Source organism: Heterodontus francisci, chromosome 7, assembly GCF_036365525.1.
Source record: "Heterodontus francisci isolate sHetFra1 chromosome 7, sHetFra1.hap1, whole genome shotgun sequence".
Classification (NCBI taxonomy): domain Eukaryota; kingdom Metazoa; phylum Chordata; class Chondrichthyes; order Heterodontiformes; family Heterodontidae; genus Heterodontus; species Heterodontus francisci.
Genome location: NC_090377.1, coordinates 33,603,924 through 33,618,940, shown reverse-complemented (window position 1 = coordinate 33,618,940; position 15,017 = coordinate 33,603,924). Strand labels below are relative to the sequence as shown.

At 43.0% G+C, this 15,017-nt stretch overlaps 1 protein-coding gene across 2 annotated transcripts in view; it reads right to left on the bottom strand.

The window, feature by feature from the left end:
- Positions 1-15,017, bottom strand: part of LOC137371920 (zinc finger E-box-binding homeobox 2-like) — a 262,572-nt gene that overhangs the window by 175,353 nt on the left and 72,202 nt on the right. The gene's annotated exons all lie outside the window — the stretch shown is intronic.

The window sequence follows — 15,017 nt, the reverse complement described above, 5'->3', positions numbered from 1 at the left end:
ACTGAATCAAGTACCAATTAGGCACTTAAGTGGACAGTGGGGGGCCTTCCACGCGATCAAGGACCCTGGTGATGGAAGTCCTGTCCTCTGAGAGCTGCTAGTCAATAAGAGGACGGCAGCTCTTGAACTGAGCAGTGCCACCGTGGAGGCAGTGGCGGCTGCTGGTAAAGGAACCACCGGAGCCCTGGGACCCAGGCCACAGCTAAATCCCAGTGGAAGGGGTTTCACTGGTTGGGGGGCATGGGGGAGGGGTGGTGTAGGGGTGCTGGCAGCAAGAGCTCTCAGCAGGCCCCCCCCCACCTCCCCAATGCCGGGTTCCTTAATCAGGCATGAAGCGCATTTTAATGAGGGACTGCTCTCACCCCAGAGCTGGCATGCAACCCGCATGGGTTTGCTTGGTGTGCTCCCCGTGTGGCGACAGGCCCCCCTGCTGCTGCACTAATCGGGCAGTGGCAGGATGATGCCCTTAACTGGGCATTAATAGCCCACTTAAGGGCCTCAATTGGCGGCGGGGAGGGAAGGCCATTCACAGGCCTTCCTACCCTGGACTTAATTTGGGTGGAGGTGGGAAGGTGGTGGGGTTCCTCCTCCCGCCACCATCCTACCTGATTATATGCTCTTCCAGCCTCCAAACTCGCCGTGGGGAGAGCATAAAAGTCCCTCATTTATGTTTCAATCATCTCTTTTCCCCTGACTTTTACTGAAGGGCTTGGGACATCTTTCAGGACTAGCAGTCCTCCAATACCTCATCCAATGACGGTGTGTGAGGTTAGCGTGTGACTGTTTGCAGGATATTCAAATGCCAATGATATCATAGCTGAGTATCCTATGCTACTCAATGTCAATCTACAACATGTATTTTTATAGTCCCACCCCCAAACCTTCCCCCTTCCACCCCATGTAGGATGTTTCAGAAAGATTAACAAGTTGGCTAGGAGAATGGAAAACAGAAGGGAGGATGGGGTGAGGGAAGTGAGCTAAAACTACAGCTAAAGGAAGCACCTTATAAGAGGATTATAAAAGGAAGGAAAGAGCCAGAAAGGCAAAGTGATTCACAGACTAGGAACATTGTGACCTTAGGAATGAGTGACAAGAATGGACTGATTGGAACAAGGAACAACCAGTCATTAATAGAGTGAAAAGGATTGCGTTGGGTTATATGGCTGGAAGTGGGTGGGCAAGACTGGGGATTGGTTTAATGGCAAGTTGGTGGACAGGGGTTCTGGGAGCCGATGGAGTTTGGTAAGGATAGGAGTAATGGGGCAGGCAGAACAAGATTTAAGCCACAGAGTTCTGTATTCATTGAAATCTGGAGGAGATGAAAGTACAAATAAGTGATCTGGCAGTAAAGCAAGAGTTAAGGATGTATTTTCTGGAGATGGATAATCTTGGCAAATTTCTGGATGTAAGACTGAAAGGCCAGCTCACAGTCAAGCAGACTAACACTTTCCAACAGGAGTCATTGTGAAAGATCAAGAGCTCTATGTAGTTCAGGGAGACCAAGAACAAGAACTTCAAAAAAGACTAATGCAACATTGCTTCTTGAGGCAGCATGAACAAAATGAAATGGGATGAGATACCCCATGTAAAGCAGCATGACTTTCATATATATATTCTCAATTGTTTCCATTCAATCAGAAATGTTTGCCGCTGCAATAATTCAGCCAAGTGACCTAAGTACGTCAAGTCTGGTCTGGTCTGGTTTAGTTTCAGACCCCTGCAAAATTAAATCAGCTCCACATACAGTCCGCTTGTCATGTAAACTTTTGTGATGTAGGTTGTTAAGTCAATCCTAGAAAATGGATTATCATGCTACAGAATTAATAATTGACTACTGCTGTAATAAATTATTAATCAAACATTTGAATAATTGTTGCAACTGCAGTCTTTACATAAATCTGCATATCTGCTTCTTGATGTGTGCTGTTTGTGTACTTAAAAAACCTAATCAAGTAGGTACTCTCATGACCTGTTGTCTTATGCTGGAAACTGTAACAACATTAACCCTTTATGATACAGGTTGCCTGACTCAGGACAGCAGTAGCTGTTATACAGATTTGTTACATGAACAATCATTATTATTTAATATAAAATATTTGTTCCATAGACATAGTACAGCATGTGAATGCTGAATAATTAAGCAGCAGGTTTGCAGTAGGCCACCACCCACAGACTCAAACTACACAGCTCAGAGGTCAGCGACAGAACAAGAGCCCCATGATATACATCGGTGATGCTGTAGGCCTACCTACCTGATTAATACACACATTCTATTAGAATACCACAGTTTTGTCAAGCACAGGCCAAATACTGTGGAACATAGTTCTGCCATATAGATCATTTTGGAATAATTTGATCATGACAATGGAGATACAAGCTTGGGGTGACACAGTGGCGCAGTGGTTAGCACCACAGCCTCATAGCTCCAGTGACCCAGGTTCAGTTTTGGGTACTGCCTGTGTGGAGTTTGCAAGTTCTCCCTGTGACAGCGTGGGTTTCCGCCGGGTGCTCCGGTTTCCTCCTGCAGCCAAAGACTTGCTGGTTAATAGATAAATTACCCCGAGTGTAGGTAGGTGGTAGGAGAATGGTGGGAATGTGGTAGGGAATATGGGATTAATGTAGCATTAGTATAAATGGGTGGTTGTTGGTTGGCACAGACTCAGTGGGCCGAAGGGCCTGTTTCAGTGCTGTATCTCTCTATGACTCTAAGTTCTGTTTCCTCTCCATCAGCCACTGCTCCCTTAGCTAGAGTTAAGTTACCAAATCTAACCATAATGCTGCAGGGAGACACCATGCAGAGTCTGATTCATTTTTGCAGGAGGAATGTCTAGAGACAATATAAAATAAAGGGTACAATTCTAAAGGGGGTGCAGGTTGAGAGAGTGGTTAATCAAGCATATGGGATCCTGGGCGTTATTAATAGGGGCATTGAAGACAAAAACACTGTGTATAAAACACTGGTTTGACCTCAGTTGGAGTATTGCGTCCAGTTCTAGGCACCACACTTCAGGAAAGATGTGAAGGCATTAGAAATAGTACAGAAAAGATTCACAAAAATGGTTCCAGGGATGAGGAAGTTCAGTTATGAAGATAGATTGGAGAAGTTGGGACTGTTTTTTTTGGAGAAAAGAAGGTTGAGAGAAGATTTGATAGAGGTATTTAAAATCATGAGGGGGGACAGAGTAGACAGGGAAACACTGTTCCCATTGGTGGAAGGATCAAGAACAAAAGGGTACAGATTAAAGGTAATTGGCAAAAGAAGCAATGGGGCATGGGGAAAACCTTTTCATACAGTGAGTGGTTGGGATTTGGAATGCATGACCTGAGAGTGTGGTGGAGGCAGGTTCAATCGAGGCATTCAAGAGGGAATTGCATTGTTATCTGAAAACATAGGAACACAGGAACAGGAGTAGGTCATTCAGCCCATCGAGCCTGCTCCACCATTCAATATGATCATGGCTGATCATTCACTTCAATTCCTTTTTCCAACACTATCCCCATATCCTTTTATGTCATTGGTATTTAGAAATCTGTCAATTTCTACTTTAAACATACTCAATGACTGAGCTTCCACAGCTCTCTGGGGTACAGAATTCCAAAGATTCACAACCCTCTGAGTAAAGAAATTTCTCCTCATCTCGGTCTTAAGTGGCTTCCCCTTTATTTTGAAATTGTGACCACTGGTTCTAGACTCCCCAACCAGGGGAAGCATCTTACCTGCATCTACCCTGTCTATCTCTTTAAGTATTTTGTAGGTTTCAATGAGATCACCTCTCATTCTTTGAAATTCTAGAGAATACAAGCCCAGTTTCCCCAATCTCTCTTCATAGGACAGTCTCGCCATCCCGGGAACAAGTCTGGTGAACCTTGGTTGCATTCCCTCTATGGCAATAACATCCTTCCTAAGGTAAGGGGACCAGAACTGCACACAATAGTCCAGGTGCAGTCTAACCAAGATTCTATACAATTGAAGCAAGACTTCACTACTACTGTTTTCAAATCCTCTTGCAATAAAGGCTAACATACCATTAGCCTTCTTAATTGCTTGCTGCACCTGCATGGTAGCTTTCAATGACTTATTGATAAGGACACCCAGGTCCCTTTGTACATCTACACTTTCTAATCTCTTACCATTTAAGAAATACTCTGCACATCTATTCCTCCTACCAAAATGGATAACCTCACACTTTTCAACATGATATTCCATCTGCCATGTTTTTGCCCTCTCACTAAGTCTGTCCAAATCCCCTTTAAGCTGCTTTGCATCTTCCTCACAATTCACATTCCCACCCAGTTTTGTGTCATCTGTGAACTTGGAATTATTACATTTGGTCCCCACATCCAAATCATTGATATATATTGTGAACAGCTGGGGCCCAAGCACTGATCCCTGTGGTACCCCACTAGTCACACCCTGCCAACGTGAGAATGATCCGTTTATTCTTACTCTCTGTTTTCTGCCTGTTAACCAATCCTTAATCCATGCCAGTATATTACCTCCTATCTCATGTGCTTTAATTTTGCTAACCAACATCCTGTGGGGGACTTTATCAAAAGGAATAATGTGCAGGGCTATGGGGAGAAGGCGGGGAGTGGCATAACGTACATTGCTCCTTCGCAGAGCCAGCGCAGACATGATGGGCTGAATAGCCACCTTCTGTGCTGCAACAATTCTTTGATTCTGCTCTGGGGGGACAGGGGGGTGCACATTAAATTTCAGCCAGATTATCTGGTCATTGTCACATTGCTGTTTGTGACAGTTTGCTGTGTGCATACTGGCTGCCGTATTTCCTGCATTACAACAGTGACTACATTTCAAAAAGTATTTCATTGGGCTGTAAAACACTTTGAGCTGTCCAGTGGTCATGAAAAGCGCTATCTAATTGGAAGTCTTTATATTTCTTTTATCATGTCAGCTGTTCAGAGGACTGTTCAGAGGCTAGTTTTCTGTCTTGACCACAGGTATTGTGTGGCCCAAAGAGGCTACAGTGATTGGAAAAAAAGGGGACGGATACCTTACATATATATATGTTGAAAAAAAGACAAAATGGATCGAATTGTTAACTTTCCTCACTCGTCAGAAACAGGATTGTGTCGCACTTAAAATGAAGTGGGGAACTGACCTCTGCTCTCCTGCCCCAATCCCGCTGTATGTAATTTTGATGTACAGATGACAGGGATACCTGCCCTGGTTGATGGGATCCTTCTTTAAATATGCAGATCAGTTCCTGATGATGCCATCAGATCCTGACTCCCATTTCAAAATTGGTCTGAGCTTGTGACTGTGGCTTTCCTGACAGGTTGAAGCCAATGGGAGGGGTTCAACAGATGAAGAAGCCTCTCCAGGTAAGTTTATTCTTTTCCTTTGTGGGGCCAGGAAGAACAGGAGTGTTGGCCGTACAGGAATCCTTGTTCTTCTTCCCCGCTCCTGCAATTACATTCGGTCAAATGGGGGGAGGGGGCCCTCTGAGGCACCCGATTTTAATGGTTGAGCAGCCTCTTCCTGATGACTTTCTGGCCATCTTGTTTGGAAAGCTGGCCAGCAGTATGTTAATGAGGCCTGGCTGTTAAAATCGGCTGGGCCTCACGTTTCCACTCCTAGATGGATCAGCCATTTGCTAGGCCTCTTTCCCACCAGGGAGCTTCACTAGACTAGGATTATCTTCTGTACCTGGGGATCTCATGTTGATATTGCCTCACTTCATTTTGGAATCATGTCCCAACATTAATTCCATTGATACTGCCAACATAATAGTATCACAATTTACTGAATAAATTTATATTCTATAAGTTGGCTGACTGGCATCCTTCCATCTATGGAAGATGACAGACACACAGCAAACAATCCATTTAGGTGGGGCGTCTTCTCTTGGTGCACTTTTGCTGATGGCTATGAAGGCCTATCCTTGAGAGGCAGGTTCTGCCATAAGTGCTGCACATGAAGCTGCCAGGTGATGCTGTGAGTTGTTGTTTTTGACGTTGGCACCTGTTGCCAAGCTGCTGTAGCAACTGGTCATCGTGGTAGTGCACACCAGTCCACAGGATGTGTCACCATTTCCCTCTTTCGCCAGCTAGTGACTCCCAGGTGCGATAGTCAATATGTAGGGCCTTCATGTCATCCTTGCAAACATCCTTGAAGTGGAGCTTTGGGCACCCCACTGGTCGTCTGGCCCTGGCTACCTCACCATACAGAAGGTCCTTGGGTATGCAACTGTCTTCCATCCTGCGGACGTGTCCGATCCATCGAAGCCACCTCTGTTTGATTAGTGCCAACACACCTGGGAGCTCTGTCTTTGAGAGGATTGCCACATTCGTGATTTTGTCCTGCCTGGATATACCCATAATGTGCCGCAGGCAGCGAAGGTGGAAATTATTGAGTTTCTTTTCCTGGTAGCTGTAGGTCACTAATGTTTCACAAACATACAGCAAGGTGCTGAGAACACAGGCTTTATTAACTGTCAGTTTGGTCCTAAGGGTCAGCTTACCTTATATTCTATATAAACCAAGATAATGTCAAGGCTCGACCACATACAAATTAATCTTATTCTTTTGAATTTGTTATTAATCACTTCAGAAAAGTTTACATGTTTTCACAGAGTATGTCAGAATCCTGAATGGAAAGTATAAAAAAGAAGAAAGAAGAAATCATTTAGCAATTGCAGTATTTGGGTAGTAGTAGACTACCTTTTTTTGCAAATTTCTTTCTGGCTCATCAGGAAGGCACTGATTGTAGCTGGAAAATGTTTCAGTTGTCACCAGCAGTCCTTCTGTTTTGTGGCCAAGTGACCCTTCTTCATGCATGAGCCTAAACGGTGAGTGCTGCAGTCCAATTGCCCACATTAGGAATTACAGCAGAGGCGAATCCATTCTGAGCTGACCGCAAAATGTATTTTCCAGTAGAAATCAATGTATAGAAACATAGAAAATGTACAGCACAGAAGGAGGCCATTTGGCCCATTGTGGCTGTGCTAGTAGAGGTGCTTGCTATGGCTCAGTGGCACCACTCTTACCTCTGAGTCAGGAGATTTTGAGTTTAAGCTCCACTCCAGACTTGGGTACAGAATCAAGGCTGACATCCGAGGGTGATGCTAAGGGAATGCTGCCATGTTGGAGGTGTCACCTTTCAGACGAGGCATCAAACCGAGGCCCTGTCAGGAGGATGTAAAAGATCTCAAATGATTTTGCACTTACGCTATGTGTAATTGGACTCATGGAAAAAACCCTACAATGTATGCATCGTGCTGAAACTTTTAATTACACATCATATACCAGCATCAAAATGGGGAACAGAAAAAGTAAGGCAATCTATGCAACTGTGTAAGGGCCACAGTAATAATGAGATGTTGATGAGATTATTTCCAGAAAAGCAGCTGTGACATTGTGTTCCTCAGAGCAGACCAGCCTACAGGAAGAATATGTTTTAACTGCTTGAGAAGAAGCATCCACAGAGCACAACATCTGTATGCAAACAATGTTACCTCACAGTACCAAGCATGGGTTTGGTTCCACTTAGAGTACTTCACTCATCTATATTGATAGCAAGCGTCTCCTAAGTTTATAAGTTAACACAAGTAATGTTTGTGTGCTACAAGTCTTTATTTGGCTCAATTGGCAGCCTGTGCTAGCCCTGAATTCCTGATCTGTTGCCTCTATCGATTCTGAAATGTGCTGATACAGTGAATATCCTTCCCTCTAAACTTTAGACCTATATACATCTAATCAGGTCTAATTTCAGTCTCATATATAAAATATGCATGAATACAGTTATTTTCTTTTCATCAGGTCCTGAGCACCACCATACTCAGCAGAACATAGCTGTGTAGGCATCAGATTAGAATTTAGCTTTGCAGTTTCTGATAGCATTTCTTCTCTCAAGGTGGACACTATTCTCCCTTCAGCTGTAAATGTGTTATTGTAAGACATAATATATTATCATTAATTGTTGATCTACTGTTGCATTGCTCATTGGTGGTATAGGGTCTTGAAGTATTGTTTTATTGCGATGTTTAACTGTTAAGATGGAGTGGTGTTTAACCTGACATTCTTTTCGAGGTAGTATTTGTTGTATGTTTGGTTAGTCTGCCACCGTTTGTGTATTTGGTTAGCCTTGCTAGGAGATATTACTGTGTCTTCAATAGTTTTAACATTAACTCATTTATTACATTTTAACTATATACAGCTTTACATAAGTCTGTGTGACTCTTCTGAAGTTGCTACTGATAATGTGTCCTAAGAAACGAATGGACGTTTTTGAGAATTCACATTTTTCATTAAGTGTCTGGCCTTCTTCTTGTAGACAATTCAAAAAAGCTCGAACTCTCAGGTCATGTTCTTCGATGGATTCACTGTGGATTAAGATGTTATCCATATGGCATATTGCTCCTTTAAGATCTTGTAGAATATTCAACATAGTTCTTTGGAATATTTCTGGTGCTGATGTTATACCGAGCGGTGAACGATTAAAACAAAATCTTCCGAACACAGTAATGAAGGTTGTCAATAACCTTTGACTTTTTATCCAGTAGAACTTGCCAAAAGCCACTATTCGCGTCAAGCTTTGTGAACATGGTACTTTTGGATAACTTTGCCAAGCTTTCGTCAACTGAGGACATTGGATGAACTTGTCTTGTCACAGCCTTATTAAGTTGAGTTAAGTCTACACAAATGCAAAAATTACCATTAGGTTTAGGAACTGGAACCATTTCCAAACACTAATCTGTAGGTTCAGTGACAGGAGACATGGCTCCCATCCTGGTCATCTCTTCTAGCTGATGGATTTGCTTCATTGTTGGGTATGGTATCTTCCTAGGCGTAAAAGACATACTGGTTTAGCATCTTTTCTCAACGTAATGCTGTATGCGGTCTTCAGTCTTCCTGGGCCGGTAAATAATTTTGGAATGTCTTTTTGGAAGTGATTCCTGGATTCTTGTTGCTTAACTTCTTCTACTTTTCTCATAAGATGAAGCTCAGCACAAGCTCTTCTACTTAAAAGAGAAAATTCTTGATTCCATAGAACATAAAGTGATTCCAATATCTGCTTTCCCTTGTACTGGATTGTTGTCTGTAGCTTGCTCCAGTATCTAGTTTAAAATTAGTGATATGTCCATTGACATATATATCTGCAGTCCACAATGCCTGACTAGGATCATTTATTTCACCAAGGATGTTTTTTGGTTTCTCTCCTGATGGAGATTGTTAAACTTCATTCACAGCTCTATGCTTGAAGACTTTATCTTTCAAACCTGTGGGAGTAGAAATTTTACTTTGGCATATCGTCCCAAAATGGGCTATTTTTTTACAGTGGATGCATTCTGCTTTGTTTGCAGGACACTGTTCGGGCCTGTAAGTCCTTTTGGGACCACAGCGTTGGCAGGGTTTCAAGGTGTCTTGCACTCCCCGCACACCCCCTCGCAACCAGTGTACCTTCTTTTCTGGTGCTTCTTTTACAGTCCTGTGCTTAAGGAACTGTACGGTCGCTAGAGGTTTCCTGAACCAATATCTTTCTTCATCACTCAGGATTGCTCTTTTCTTCTCCCAGACCTCTGCTTGTCTCACCTGATGTATTGCTTTGTATAGGGTGAGGTCTTCCTTAGACTGCAATAAATCTAATAGGGAGTCATCAACAATACCTACTACAATGCGGTCTCTTACTAATTCTGCTTTTCATCCTTTAGCTAGTCTATAAAGGCAATTAATAAAAGCATCAACTGTTTCACCTGGTTTCTGGACCTTCCTGTTAAATTTTGCCCTTTCCAGAATCTTATTGCTCCTCAGGTTAAAATAACTATCAGAGGCTTTTAAAACATCGTCAAATTTGTCTGATGTCTCATTAATGCCTTGACTTGCAATAACATCATCTGCTATTACTCCAATGTATTACAGCTATGTGTTAACTTGCTCCGCTTCAGAATGGCTTTCTAATTTGGAAGAAATTCTGTATTCCAGAAATCTTTTTTGCTAGAGTGACCAATTTTGAGTTTGATTTGGTCCTTCCATGTGTTCAAACCTCTCTGGTATTGTGAATTGAAGATCCATGGCTTTCTATTTGATTTACTTTCTCATTTAAAATTTCCTTCCAGTATTGGAAGTTTCCTGCACTTTTCAGCCTCGTGCTGACTCCTGCTATGATCACCATTTCTCCCTGTGAAATCTTGCTGCTGGACTCTGTATTTAGTTATTTCTTTCTTTAAACACAGTTTTGTAGCATTTTTCTTTTTTCTGTACTTTTTTTACTCCCTTCACTTAGAGTATTGAGTATTTGCAGCCACTGTTTTTTTCCTTCTCGCGATCGCCATGTATAATGGCGCTGACCTTGGATCCGCCCTCGCTAAGGACTTTTGGTGTCCCTGGTGCTGCCTGCTGAGTGCCATTAGGAACAAACTTTTTTACCCTCTTTAAAGGTTGCTCACCAGATTCCCAATCATTGCTTGGTTCTCTGACTCGAAGCCTGCGATTGCTGGACTGGAATTTTCTTCACAAACCACCTGCCTCTGTGGTGTAGCCTGAATGCCTCTACAAGCCAATTCCCTGACTCTCCATGTCTCCTTTTGTCCATGGAGCAGCTTTGGAGCTTTCTCACAGCCTCTTCTCCAGTTTTGCAGTTCTGGCGCCTTTTTCTCCAGGTCAGATTTCTTCAAAGTATTTTTCAAATTCTTCTGTGTGTTTGGTAAAAACCACCACTGTCCGCCATATTGTATGTTTGGTTAGTCTACCACCATTTGCGTATTTGTTTGTCTTGCTAGGACAGATTACTGAGTCTTCAGTAATTTTAACATTAATTCATTAATTACATTTTAATTATATACAGCTTTACATAAGTCTGTATGAATCTTCTGAAGCGATGTTGCATCTGTCTCTAGTCTCTCTCACATGTGGGCTGGAATTTTACGTCTCCTCCACAGGAGCGGGCTGGAGGTGGGGGGTGGGGTTGGGGTTGGTGGGGGGGAGCGATTGTAAAATTGTGGGAGGTGGAGAGGGTGGGTGCCATTCCCATTGCCTTCCCGCCCTGCTGCAATTTTATGAGGTGTGGTGGCGGCGAGAAATGGCCCGTCCGCTGCAGGCGAATTAAAGCCCTTAAGTGGCCAAGTAACTGCCACTCAAGGGGCTCGTCCAGCCACCGTTGGTATATTACCAGTAGCAGGTAAGTGGCTCAGGCTCTCCAGGAGGCTGCCCAGTAAAACCTGGTGGCCTCCTTGTGGGCTGGAGGGGCCCCTCCTGAATCGGGCACCCTGTGCCCCATGGAGGTCCCCTCCATGCCCCAATTTCCCCAATGTGCTACATTCCCCCCCACCTAATTGACCCCCCTTGCCTTGCTGGGGCCTGGCCAATTGTCCCTGGCAAGGCCCCACACAGCTGGGACTGAGAGCTGCCGGCCAATCAGTGGGCCGGCAGCATTTGGAGGTGGGACTTTTTTCCTCAGAGGGGCGCAAGTTCTGCCCGAGGCCAATTAAGGGCCTGGGCTGTGTATAATTGTAGCGTGGATCCCAGGATCAGCGGAGGTGAGGTCACCCTGACTTTTTGGCCGGCGAGCGGGGCCCATATAAAATTCTGGCTGTGATGTCTTACATCATCGTGGTGGGAGGTATTACTCACACTGTCTCAAGCATTAACCCTTTCAAACCCTAACACTTCAGGTACTCCCTGTTCTGAAGCGAATAGGCACATCATGAGGTCAATTAGAGGACAATGGCTGAGGGATGTTCTTGTAGATAGCCAACTGCTTGTAAATCTCCAGATCCTGTTTTTCAACAAATGACACTTTATAGAAGTTCTTTTTAAATAGCTTTGCATCTTTAACAAAGTGGTGTGGGGGTTAGTGAGGGTAGGGGGGCTTCGTGGTTGGGGGGGGGGTGGGTGGCGATCATTGGGGCTGGGGGTCCCTATGGGATCCCTGGATTTCCCCCAAAGGAGGGACCCCCCCCAACCCCCCCCCCCCCCACCCCACAAGGAGATCCTTCCATCCTTCACAAAATTGAAGTGGAGGTCGGAAGAGGCCAGCCTCAGCCTTCCCTACCCTGGACAAATTGGCAGGGTGCCCGGGCAAAGTCTGGAATGGCACCACTTGCCATTTTGTTGCCCGCTCTGCCTCCATGTCTGTCTCTAAGGGCAGAATAAAATCCTGTCCATATCACATAAATATACAATCAACTTTGGCTACAGGTAGGCATGCCACTCATTCGTCTATAGGATTTGCAATCAGAAGGACTTTCTCCAGAAAAATGGCAATTCATTCGGAAATGTGCTTTTGAATCCTCCTAAAATAAAGGGATAAGGAATTTTGCTTTCCAGTTCCTTGATTTATTTATTCCCCGAATTGCAGTATTTGTTGTGGCTGCTATTGGTTCATATTGTATTTTCTGTGGTTTTTCATTTCAATACTATCAATATTAGAATGGGTATTTAGATATGAGTCACAGTTGAAAACTGATGTATTTTGTAATAATTAGTATCAGTCTGAAGTAACAGTTCACACAGCTACTGCAGAATGACAGGCTTGTGATCTATCAGGATGACGCCTCTTCTTTGATTGAGAGTGACTGAAGCAACTTTGGCAGTAATATCCAGTGTGAAATCTGATATTGTATGCTCAATGTTTTAAAACAAGCACCCTTTTGTTTTATCATTCCAGTTGTATATCCCCACAGTGATATCGTTCTAAACTGCTATAGGTTGGCTCATGGGATTAGACAGAAGAATGCAGTAATTTTAAAATGGACAGCACCTGTTGAAAAAAAATGTTCCTACAGTGTGATATCTGCTGTGAAAATCCTTGAACAATTTGTCTTTTATTTCAGATTTAGTAGTAACATTTGCAAAACATCTTGAAGTCAATGGATATTTTTGCTGAGTGAGCAAAAACAGACGGGTGCATGTGGCTGAATTTAAGCGATTTTCATCAGACAGAATGGGAGGAGCTGAATAGTCTCATTTAGCCCCTTTACGCTTGAAACCTGAATGATGAGGGTACAGTTCTGTCTGCTGCCTGAGAGAGCTTGGAGGCCTGAAGCATTCATACTGATTTAAAGACTTGAGAACCTTTTTCATGTAAAAGAGGACTGGCGAATATGTCATGCAGTGGCATCAAAGATGATATTGTGTGTAGAGGCAACTGCAAACTCATATCTGTCATTTATTTGGGTTGGAAGGTGGGGAATTAAGAAAAGGGGGCTTGGTCCATGGTTTGAAAGTTTGAATGGAATTTGGTCAATTTTATTCTGTACCCGCATAAAATCTGCATGTCCAAAGACAATCTTGCAAAAAGCTCCACCTGGCCTTCAATTTTCTTTAACATGGCAATGGGAAAGATCCACAGATAGGTCTTCTTGGAAATTTATTGACTGGGTCCATTCGCAATGTTTAATATCAGTTGAGTAATTCCTCCCTTGTCCAGGAATGTTCTAGCTAGTAGAATATCTCATTTCATAATTATGGTACACTTAGGAGAAATCCTGATCCCAGGGAAAATCCTGGTTCCAAATAGTCTCTATTATTTTAGGGGCTCAGGGGGTCTTTACTACAAGAAGTTTTCAAAATTTGGATGCTTTTATGCAGAGCAGCTGTGACTAATCATCTAATGAGGAATCAGTTTGCAGTGTCTATGAAAACTAGCCTGCTAGATCTCATTACATCTCGCCTTTCATTAAAATGAATAGCTGGCTCTAAAACTTCATGCAAATCAAACTAAAATTTTAGAATAGAAACTTTAGAATTGCAGTCCTATAAAACAAATAATGTACAAGGTACAAAGTGTGTCTGTATTAAATGAAATCCAATCTAAACATTAAAGACAATACACCGTTTATCACAATGCATCTGGTTTCCTTATTATTCATTTTGATCGATTCACAGTGACTTCCTGTTGCATGGCCTCAAGTGATTATTGAACTGCTGTAGGTATAGACTCAGCTGATTGCTTTGACTTAATATCTGTGGGTTGCTTTGTGTTCCCACTCACCATCACATGCTATGTCCTGGATAGTTGGTTCACTGATTTTCATAATATCTCTAATTATGACATAGCTGCGAACCTCTGCCTACTTTCACAATTTAAGCCCTGGGTGCAGTTTGGTATAACATGAACCTTTTCTCCAGCCAGCTTTGGTTCTGCTCATTTCTAATATGTTGCTAGGAGATAACAAGAGTAAAGGTTGACACACTGATCATGCCAAGAGTTCTGTTGTTTCTTCTTTTAGTCTTGACCACTTATAGTCACTAACCTTGAAGAAATTGTCTTTCATGAGTAATTTGGAGCCCATGTGACAACTCTTCAGAAGTTGTGTGAGGGAGAACCAAATCTCCAGTGGTGTGTTCCAGTAAATCCATGTATAGATCTCAAATACTGTCACAAGCTTTTTAATGATGCGGTTATCAAATTGTACAATCTTTTCAGTAATATTATTTGATTCAGAGTGGAACAGTTTAGAAGAAGTGTGCTTTGAGTTTCACTCAATCACAAACATGCCGAATTCCATGCATTCATAAAGATGGAGGTGGATTTGCATCTCGATACATGGGCATGTCTTCTGGGGAATTGGATTGCACACCCTGTGGTCTACCCCACCAGATTACTGTCCAGGCGGTGAAGATGAAAATCTCCCTCCTTGGTCCATTATCATCGAAAGTGTCTCTTGGTAAAGCAATTTGTAGTAATTATGATTTCATTTCTTGCATGTGTCAAAGGTCAGATGTCTTGATAATTCGAATAATAGCCTACAACTATAAAGTATTCCTCACTTTATATTCAAGGAAATATGAAGCAACTTTCTGCCATGTCCTTGTGGTACCTGATGTGGGCTGAGTGGCATGGCCTGTTGCCTATAGTGATTAATGGAAGATTATGTTTCATGTCTCATTTGCTTTTGCATGTGGTGTCAGCTGTGGCTCAGTTGCTAGCAATCTCGTGTCAGTGTCAGAAAATTGTGGGTTCAAGTCCTATTTTAGAGACATGAGCACAGAAATCTCGGCTGACTCTCCAGCGCGGTGCCGAGAGAATGCTGCACTGTTGGTGGCGCTGTCTT